The sequence below is a fragment of the Strigops habroptila genome, chromosome 2, assembly GCF_004027225.2.
Source record: "Strigops habroptila isolate Jane chromosome 2, bStrHab1.2.pri, whole genome shotgun sequence".
NCBI lineage: Eukaryota > Metazoa > Chordata > Aves > Psittaciformes > Psittacidae > Strigops > Strigops habroptila.
This window is the reverse complement of record NC_044278.2, coordinates 5,852,855-5,864,122: the sequence shown is the minus strand read 5'-3', so window position 1 is coordinate 5,864,122 and position 11,268 is coordinate 5,852,855. Positions and strand designations below refer to the sequence as shown.

Sequence of the window (11,268 nt, the reverse complement as noted above, 5' to 3'; positions counted from 1 at the left end):
CACAAAGCTATGTTTAATTTGCTGGCAAATACAGGAAATCTGTTAAACAGAGAACATTATTCTCTAATCCTACATTCATTTCCAGGAACAATACTCCCAGTCCTGTGGACACTGACAGGGCCTATAAAGAAAAGTTAAGAGAAAACATTGAATGTCAGACAGATTAAACAAGGTGCGAGGGGAGCCCAACTTGCATCAACTGTACTTGAATTCAGGGAAGGATTAAACTGTACGTCTGACAACAGAAAGAAAAGAATCTGCTTTCCAGATAAAGAGTTTAATTAACGGGTGCTATATCAATCTGTCAAATTACATGCCTCTCCTTGTCTCCTGCTCCCTGGATGTGAATCATTCCTCAGGCTGCTGCTGGGGAGTTTGTCCTCCCAGGCAACCCCGCCTGGCTGCTGATGCTGCCAGCTCCCTTTGCTTCTAAATGAAGCCATCAAACAGCAAGCACTCCTCTGTGCAAAGCCTTGCCATGAGCTGGAGATGAGCAGCCTCACTGCAGCCTTGTAGCCTTGCTCTACCCCACCTTCCCTGGCCCTGGTTTCCCTGCCCTCCTTAAGAAACCCTGGTTCTACCATCTTCTACTCTTGCTCTGGTACCAAACCAGCAATTTCACCCTGCTCCAGTTCTGCTTCCTCCAGATATTTTGTGGTCAAAGTTGTGAAATATTGATTGCCCCAGTAATCAGTTAACAAAAACTTGTTTTGTTCACTTAATGTCTGATGCTGGAGTAAATCATACGGGATCATACATGAAATACAGGTTACTACCAACTGTCAAGAAGCAGAAAATTTACTCCTTACAGAACTGTGTACAGAAGAGTAAATCCAAACAGAACAGGCTGATATGTTAAACAGCCACAACCACCAAAACACAACATCAGTCTTAAAATTCTTTTCATAATTATATTGCACTATAAATTACTGGAAATAAGGATTTAGAATTGGGAGAAAGATGCTAGAGGAAATAAATCAGATCAAAGATGGTAAGAAAGGAAAGCACAAATAAAAGCCATAGCAACACAGGGTTAAAATACATTTCTATGTATCTCTGTATTTCCCAATAAACCCTTTAAAATGATTGAAGGGGATGGACATTCTATCAACACCTAAAATCCTTAAAATTTATAAATCAATCAATCCAGAATGTGAGCAGGACTTGTATGACATCCGTATAACTGTGTGTTTTTTTTTCCCCCACTCTCCTTGATTTCTCTAGAAATTTAGCTACTTTAAATCTTATTTATGCATTTTTGCATACTATGAACATTTATTTTACATTCCATATTATTTGTGACTAATCCTGCTGTGGCCAGCAGCCTCCTTCAGCTCAAACGTGACATTAGGTTTTGTCTAGGTGCATTAGTATTTAGGAGCACTTTCTGTCAGGTATTTTTGCTGTTAATGAATGATGCATCCTTTTGTATGTCCTAATTTTTCTAGACAATTTTTTAAGTGTTCTCTTTATTCTAGAATTTGCTGTCATCATCATGCTGGTAGTGAAAGAAAAATCAGATGCACTTTATGGGTTTTTTTTTTTATATATATACCCAATGCTAAAGACTGCCCATAGTTCGAACAAAAAGCTTATGCCTCCATCCTGGCACCAGCCCCTGAGCGTGCTGGAACGACATGGAAGCAGCAAAATGCCACTTTCCCTCTCACTTCTGTAACAATGCCCCCTCTTATGCAAACAGAGATTCATTTCAAGTTCAAAGCTCATTTCAAAGGTCTCCTCACCATCGTCACCTCAGGTTCAGAGGCTTCACAACAGTGAACCCCACAGGGCCGAGAACAGAGTCGGATGAGCTCCCAAACAGCTATGGAGGACATTCAAACTGCCTCAGAGTCGGTGGTTTGGGATGTGTGGGCCAGATTTGCAGATGCACTGAGACATCTGAAGATGAAGCTAGGCATGTCATGGGATTTACACAAATGCCTAACCAGGCACTGGCTAGCTGCCACTGTCTTTAAAACTTAGTTATGTGTCTTGCCTGCTCATGTGCTTTTGTTTATCCTGCTATGTGCTCTTCTGCCTTTTGGGGCAGTTCAATCTTCTTTTATTCTGGTCCCAGGTTATTATGTTGCTTTGATATATATCACAAAATAATTTACATTAAGTATATAGAACTTTAGAGAGCAAGGCCTTTTCTGTGTTTCTTGGTTTTAGTCATGATTGCCAACTAATAGCTTTAGCATTCCTATAGCTGTGCCATCTGATGACTGCAAAACCCCCTCAAAATATTAATTAACGGAGCCACACAATGCACCTGTGAACTAGATTTTTATCATTCATTGGCAGATGGGGAAACAAAGACACAGAAAAGTTGAATGCCTTATCAAAGAGCCCAGAGGAGGCCTGTTGCAGAGCTGGAAACTAAACAATTAGAACGCAGATACACCAACATTTGGTGCTGTACATCATTACCCTGCATTACACCTCAGGTCCTCATTTCAAGTCCCAGACAACAATCCTTTAGTAACTCTTCTACTGCTACTCTTCTTCCTTAAAACCCTTCCATTATCTTTGATCTGTGGAGAACACCCTGCAAGTCATTCAGGGTGACACTTTTGACTCTAGATTCTCATGTTCTGTTGAAAACTTGCAGATAGTTCTTTACTGGGTGTTTATGACACAGCTTTCCTATCTTGCCTTCACAGGTAAAGTGCTTGTCTAAAGTTTCATCATATATCAATAGCTGCAACCCTTTCCTTTTGGCCTTGACAAATGCAATCTCACACAATCAATATTCCTCCAGAAAACACTGCTCAAGAGATCATTTCCGTAAGCCCTGTGCTTTGTCTTTGTCATCTCTTCATTGCTTCCCTTTCATTTTATTTTACAAACATAAGCTTTTGTCTTCATTTTTTAAGTCCCTCATAGCCTGGTCCTGCATTATCTGTATCAGTCATTCACTATAAAAAGGTCAAGTCCTACCACTGATGAGCCTCGATAAAGATGGCAGGATAGCAAAAAGACTGAGAAAGGATTGGGCTGTTTCTTAGAACAGAAGACTCTTTCAGTCTGGGATTAGAAAGGTAGAGCATTAACGATGTTTGATTTTAAAGCTCCTATAAGTGAAGAAGATTTCAAGGCCACAAAACCCTTTTGCTTGCATGCTTGCTATCTGTCTATGTAGCTATCTGCTCCGAAGGAAAAGCAACAATTTATCATCGAGGAAAGCGAGATAGGAAGAAAGAACTTCTCTGTGCCTTTAAACAAATTTTGTGAGAAATATTTCTGCTGAAAGGAGAAGCTGCTCCACTGAATCCAGGACAATTTTGGTACCTTACCTGATTCGAGGTTCTTGACATTCACATCACAGGCACATATAAATTATGAAAAAAATCAACTTATTTTGACAGGCAAGTGAGACTATACCAAAGATGATCAACAAAATCAAGTCAAGAAACTACTTCCCCTTTTATTTTAGTGTGACGCCACTGGGGCAGTCAAGTCAAGGCACATGCATTAAACAATTCCTTAAAAATAATTCTAAAATACAAAGGTTTAGATGACTGTCATAGTGTCTTCTGGGGATCTTTGGTAGTATGTATCTACATCAAGATAGCAGAGGAAAGAAAAACCACCATGACACACGGGAATACAGCAAGAAGTGTTGTTCTGTGAAACAAATTTCAGGCTATGGAATAATTTGTTAAGCTGTAATTTCATAAGGAAATACAGTTAGAATAATTTAAAGCTGTTAGAAATGCCTTTCATACAAACACTAGATGAAAAGTACTTTGATTTCAAACTGTTCTTGTGGATGAAACAGAAGAAAATGCTTCAGGTTAGCACTAGTAAGTTGAATTTAGATAATCTAATGCAATTCAAAAGGCTGTCCCAGAGAGCAGTTACAAGAGACTACACAGAAAGGTCTTTCCAAAGTTGGAGATTCACTGCACAAGCAAAACAGGATACCCAAAATAACATTTTTCTCTCCCTTCTTCATGCTATCGAGACTCACCAATTTCAATATACTTGTCAATTTAGGATGTTGGGAACCTCGTGGGGGTGTGACAAAACTTGACACTTCAGATGAGTTAAGAATGGAGAATGGGTACAGAGATGAAAATGTGTCCACATCAAAGATGACCCAGCAGCAGAGACATTTTTACATTCTTGTCCTAGGTTCTAATAAAGAAAAAAAGAACAAAACAATAGAAGGATTTAGCTTTCAAACAAATAAATTAATAAGCCATTACTTTACACAGGTTGAGAAGGAATATTGGGCAAAAAAGATACATTTTTAAAAGTTCAACTTGGGAATAAAATAATAATAATAATAATAAAAAAGCTGCAATCATTCAACTATTTTCTATACATACCATGGGAAAGGGTATGAAAAAGATGCAACCTCCCAGCATGATCTACCTGACGATGAACGATTTGCAATTCAGAATCAGTTGCGCAACATCTACAACAATCACCAGTTTGCTCCAGTAGTGTCTCTAGTAGGCAGCAGTCTCCTTGCACTCCTAAAAGGAGTTGAGATCAGGGAGAAGATAGTGAGGCAGCACTGCTGAAGGTATGTGCAGCAGGTTTCCCCTGTGTGACATCCTTCACAGTTAGCTGTTATTCTAACGTTATTACAATATTTTTTTCTCTGTATTCTTAACATGGCATTTATACTAGGAACTGACTGGATTTGTTATGTATGCCTATCAGATTTATAATGCTAGACAATGGACTGCATATAAGGCAGAGCTCTTGTTTATTTTTCATCCTGCCCTCCTCCATGAATTGTTCTTTTAAGGTGTGGAAGCAGATGTAGCCAGCTAAGGAAGAAGAAGAAAGCATTTGGTTCTGGAGTACATGTTGTAGCAGCAGCATCTGGGGGGAGTGGATATGAAAGAGGGGGAAATCAGCCACAAGCAAGAGAAAGTGCCTAGCAGTTATATATACCAGAGAAGCTTTGGATTGGTGGGTAGGGTCCAAGGTGTGTGAGGTGATCAGGCTGGAAGAAGTTAAGGATGGAGCATGGAAGGAAGTGGGGATTGTAAAGGAAGGATATTTCAGTCAATGGGATCATGATGATAGCAGAGTGGATGGGAGGGGTCCGAAGAGGCTGGAAAGAGGCCACAAATGAAGATGTGGTCACCTATGAGGAGAAGGAGAAGACAAGCTTAAAGATGGGAGAGCAGAGACTGTGGAGTAGATTCAGAAGAACTGAGGGGCCTTGGGTATTAGAAGCTGGTATGAAGGAGATATAAGGTGATCCAAAGCTGGAAGAACTGGGGAATTAGATCTGTGTTTTGCTGAGGCACTTCAAACTGGTGCGGTTAGAGGAACACAAAAACACTTGATAAAAGGTACAATGCTTAATTAAAGGCAATGTAATAGCAGGGAAGAACGATGGACAGAGATAATCCATGGAATAATGTCTTAATACCAGCATTTTACCATCTCCTGAGACAGCAGAATCTAATTGAAAAAGTTAAATGAGTTGCAACAATCAAAGTCCTAAAAGTGTGTGACAGCAGGCAGTGTTAAAAATTTTAATATTCTAGCAGTATTTCTTATCTGGCAATTTAAAGAGCGCACACTATTATTAACAGAGGCTTTTTATCACAAAACTAGTCTCCACGTTCTTGGTCATATTGGATCAGATTGCTGCCAAAAAGATAGCTTTAAAGTTGGGGTAGATTTTAATAAATTCAAGCCAATTTTTAACGTTTTTGTAAAAAAAGGCATTAATTATTAACAACTTCTAGGGACATCCACATTTGCACTTTTGCTGAACCATCGAGCTAAAAGTTATGAACATTTAACAGCAATAATTCACATTTTTAAAGCCTTATTATTTGATGCCAAAAATACATGAAACTATCAGAGATGGCAACTCTTGAACCAAGTCCTTTCTGTGGCCTAATGCTTATTTTGAGCAGGAGCAAAAGATTTTATTTTTAAAGACCCTGCTATTAATGGAGCAAACAAGATCCAAAACAAAAAAACCCCCCAAATTGCATGTCAGTTACCTATCTGAGATATGCTGAAAAGACCTTGTGATCTCAAGTCTCACAAGCTAATGACAGGTGTAATAGAAAACAATGCTAAAAGCAATCTATTACAGACCCTCTGGCAGACCTCCCTCATGCGGAAGGTTATTAATGGGATTGAAGTCAAAGAGACATTTCCTATCCTACTGTGCTCATTGTAAGATGACTGCCACAGACATACCGTCAGAGCTGTTCCAACTTGACCCTCCTGTAAAAATAGACTATTTTAATAATGTCACAGCAAGATTTCCAGATCCTTTTAAGAACAGTATCTCTCTTTTCATGAGGTGACTCTTCCTAAAGAACATCATCAAGCAGGCTCAGTTGTGAGACACTGTGTTCATTAACAGGTTCCACCTTGACTTCTGTAGAATATGAAACACTGACCTGTTGACAGGCAGGGTATTTTTTTTAAGTCAGAAGGACAATTATTTTGCTTCATCAAATACCTGAGGAAACTAGAATAATGAAACATCTCTTCCCAATAGTTTGTAAGGGGACCTTATTAAAATTAAATATACGGAGACAGAGCTACATAATTTATGGGCAGAAACCAAGGAAAACTGAGTATAATTTATGCTACTTTGGGATTGGAAGTGGAAAGTTTTTTAGGTGAAACAGACCGAGTCACAGTTCCTCTCTAAAGAAGCTGAAGAAAAAAAAGTTCCTGCTCTGACAATAACAAAATATAAATATATTAAAGAATGAGTTTTTTAATAAGCCATTAACCATTATAATTTGGCCTAAGAAATATCTAAAAAACAATTAATGAAAGAGAGATCAGCATAAATTTTGTCATTATAACACCACGAGGTTCATAGTGGAAAACAGGATAAGTCTTAAATTTCCCTGGCAGCTACCAAGTTATCTCTGGAGAATAGCATGGGTAAAAATGTGAGGGGAGAGGCTGACACCTTCAGCACCTACGAAATGCTCATTGCATATTTTGAATGTGTGGATTAGAGTTGCTCAAAAGAAAAAAAAAAAAATAAAATCTTTCAAGACTTTAAAATATATTTTAGTTTCATATTGGAACAAATATATATTTAAACAGAATTGGGACAAATTTGTGTTTTTAAACACAGAGGGATGTTTCTCGCTTTCTTAGTAGCCAGGTGATTACCCAGTATGTGAAAAATCTCCAATAATCAGTCACCAGACCTTTAATACAGGCTCCTCTGTTTCTTGAAGCTGTAATTACAAACCACGACCACTGCTGGTTGCTGCAAATATTCTCTGCTTTGGTGATACATATGAATTACATATTATATGGATACATGTTCATTTATGCAGTTAACGGCTATTTAGTCTTGCAGTTGATAGCTCTTCCTCCATTTCTTCTTTACCCTAAAATGGAGTACATGTCATTATATTAGTTTGTGCTTCTGGATTGAAGAGAACTGGTTACAGGAATAGTTGAAAATAAGGAGTTCTAAAGGAAAGAGATTTTGTATGAATTTTTCCTTTTTTATTTTTCACTATACCCCATCCTAGTCACCCTGTACTAGAAGAGACACTTGAAAACCAAATGGTTTTCTACCCGTTGTGTCCTTTTCCTGTTTTAGTTTGTATATAATGCAGAGGGAACATAACTTTTCTTTTTTTCTGTACAAGTAGCAGTATCTCAGTGGAACTCAGAGATTAGCATTAGGAGTAGAAAAGCATCATTAAAGTACTTTAAAACTATTTGTAGGGAAAGTCCTAGTTACAGCGCACAGTCTCTTAGACAACAAGTTACTAAATTATGCTAAGACTGAATGAAGCTTGAGATCAGAGACAGTCTGCATTAGCTGATTCTGCAGCCAAAGCAGAAATGAACAATGACCTACATGCAACATACATAAAACGTTTTGGTTCCTTCACAGAGAAAATGAATTGGCCAATTTAAGTATAGTTAATTGAGGCTTGATGTCTAATTAATTTCAAGTGATACTATACAGGATGCAGTGATCTCCTGGCTATTCTCTGTATATCAAGATTTGTTGTATTTAAAGAGATGAAATAAAGAAAACTACTGAAAGGAAAACGTTGTTTAATGTACAAGATTTCATCAGGAAGGAAAAGGTTAACCAATATATCAGTACTTCAGGGACTGATCTTCTAAACATGTGAAGATCCTTGGATATCTTTTGCTCTAATGTCAATTGAGAGTATGCTGTATCTCAAATGAGATGCTCACAGCTGATAGGTCCAGGTCGAAGTATGTAAAAACAGTTTGTCAACTTGTGAAAAGAATAGCATCTCTTTTTCTCATTCAATGTGATACCATTCATGTGTGAAAAATAAAATCATCCTTTTAAAACAGGGATTTAAACTATTTTTTCAAGTTTCTTCAGAACTTTCAGATGGTCCAACTTTTAAAAGGATACACTCTCCCAGTAAAATCATTGTCAAGTTTGTTGCCTCTGTTCACATTCTACCCTCCTTAGATTTACAGTACTGAAAAATTACAAGATTGTCAGGAAATGCCTAATTAAAGCACATCGAATCCATGCAGATCTATGCTTTCACTTCATTATGTAGACTCTCACTGCATATGCAAATACGATTAAAATAGGGACTTTCAGTTTATTAGAAATAACATTAAATATGCAGTAAAACATCTCAGAGTTCCCTATCTGTGACAGAGGGGAATGGGGATGTTAAACTTCCCATTTTCACTGTCCATGTAGCCACATTTGCATAAATATAAAAGCTTTACAGCACAACAAAGGGATAGAAGATCATATATCCAAACACAGCCTGAGACTAACTCTGATACACTAAAAAATAAAGTTAAGCTCTAATAGTAAGTTCTGTTTCTGTGATGTCTGTACTCTCATAGTATTCTGTTCCTGTGGGAAAAAACACAATCGGTGCACACTGTAAATGAAGTTTGCTGATGTTTGATGATGGACAGAACTAGATGAAAGGAACTGTCTGTCTTAACAAAGACTACATAGTTCATGGGAAATTGAAAACAGTTCTTCAATAAGCCCCTGTATTGCCTTTAGCTTGAAGTTTACATCCTTTCCTGTCTCATTCCCAGGAGACCTCTAAAGATTTACTAATTAAAACTGAATTCTCAGATTACTATTTCACTTCCAAATATATTTTCTGTAAATGAAGTGGATCAAAGAATACAGCTTACCTATTCTGTTGCATCTTCATGGATGGAAAAAAAGGTCTTTCTCTATTCTGATCAGGTAAGTAGCCTCCCAGCACTATATAGAAACTATACTATATGGGAACTATAGAAACATTCTAATTTTCATTTATTTACTGTAGTAAGGACCTCCCTTGTTCTGTCTTCTTGGTGTTCCTCCTGATGTTTCCCTTTGAACCTCCAGGTCTGGAGAACAGACTGCCAGGGATCTATGTGAACATAGAACAGTATGAACTGTTTTAGCAACTTCCTCCTTTTTCTCCCACCCCCACAAAAAATTTAAGTTAAATAAGACAACTCAACAGGATTTCTCTCCAGCAGAGTTTGGGCTCTATTTCCTTCCTAGCTTTATATCAAACCTACAGGTCCTGCAGGGAAGAAGGTAAACAGAGAAGGAAGCAAACAGATGCAGTGGCTACACCGGTCTAACAGCAGAAAGACATGAACCTAACCTGTGTAGCAGCAAAAACAGTTAGCATTTTCCAGCTTGTTACCCTAGTGATCAAGTAACAACCCACTGCAGCTTAGTCCCGTGACTGACAGTCGAGAAAACAAGCTTCCCAGCTGCTGGAGACACTGCTAAGGAGCTCTGCTACAGCATGGTACAGAGAGGCTTCAGCCCTCTGGAATTCTTTGAATGACATTTCTGATGAAAGAAAGATTTTGCTTTTGAAAGATTCTCAGGGTTTTTGTTTTATTTTTTGGGTGTGGGTTTTTTTTTGGGGGGGGGGTTTGGTGTGTGGGTTATTTTTTTTTTGTTTTTATAAATGTACAATTCTATCAAGTAAATCTGGCACACCCCAAAATGGAGGGTATTAACAAGATAGCTCCCCTAAAGGGAAATACTGTTTTCACATAGAAGCAGCAGGTATCTCTAATATGCTATTCCCTGTATATATCTATGTATTTTTAACATTCAGAGCTCTCTTTATATCAGTGCAAGAGAAACAGAGCAAGTTATAAGAACCGCACAAGTTGAATCACATCACGTGTGTCTAAAAGCATTTTAAAAGCAATGAAACAATATCAAAAAACACTTTAGTTTGAAAACAGTTAAAGAAAAATTTTAGGCAGGTATAAAGTTGGTATAAGGTTTGAGAACAATTCAATTTCCTCATGTTTACCTGAGTTCTGCTTTTGTTCACTCTGTTGAATGTCCTTGACTAGTGCACAATGAGTGCTGAGCTTGCCTGGCTACCTACACCATTTCTCTTCCCTGTCAGTGAACACAGTTGCTGGACCTGATACTGGAACCTATTGGGCATCCCTGCTCTTACTGACAGGAGTCATGACAGAGAGGTGAAGAGAAAATTAAGAATTTCTTAGGTTTCCTCTCTGAACCAAAATATTCACAGAGAAGATAAATAGAAAATACACACACATGATGCCAGAAGCGGTGGTGGTGGCAGTTGGAATTCTGTTGAACAGCTCTGCTGCCTGTGGCTCACTTTCTTCATTTTCAGAAAGTTGTTGGGGTTTTTGGGTTGGTTTGTTTGTTTTTTTACTGAATTAAGTAACTGAATTAAGCTGTAACCCACATTATGAGGAAAAAAATGTTAAAGAGGAAGAACAGAAAAGGGAAATGGAACTCCCAGTCAGCTAGAGTAGATGGCAGTTTCTCTTTATGTGGCTACTCATAGCAATATTTGGATGCAAGAAAAGGAATGGATGCTTAGAAGAGTAAGTATTTGCTTCTATAGTAAGTCACAATGTCAACAACAAAGCTGAGAGGCATGTCTTGGCAGTGAACCAATCATCTGAAACCTCTATAACTTGATATAATGCTGTGAAAACAGATTTTACTACTAATGATTTTCAGGATACTCATCAGTGTAGTTAGTTTGGTCCTATGCCCAAGACAAAATAATCAATATAGTCACTTCACAGAAAGTTGGACTGTAGTTCCTGCAAGAGAAAAAACCCAAGGCAGTACACCCAAAGAAGCCCATACCTATTTCCTAGCCAATAAACTCACCAAGCTTTTATCTTTGTTATCATTTCAGCACATTGATCACGAACAATTACTGATCTGACACATCTTTTGCACCAATATAAGCCAATCTGCTGAACCGGATTGCAGAAAATCCATGACATCCTCTCAACCCAGGAAATCAG

The 11,268-nt window shown here is 38.0% G+C and overlaps 1 long non-coding RNA gene across 1 annotated transcript; it reads right to left on the bottom strand.

The window, feature by feature from the left end:
* Positions 1-4,343: 4,343 nt before the first annotated feature.
* Positions 4,344-9,304, bottom strand: LOC115601627. Its single transcript, XR_003989425.1, has 3 exons — positions 9,139-9,304; positions 7,170-7,355; positions 4,344-4,487 (listed from the first exon to the last, which is right to left on the bottom strand). It is a non-coding gene; the product is annotated as an uncharacterized LOC115601627 (long non-coding RNA).
* Positions 9,305-11,268: the final 1,964 nt, after the last annotated feature.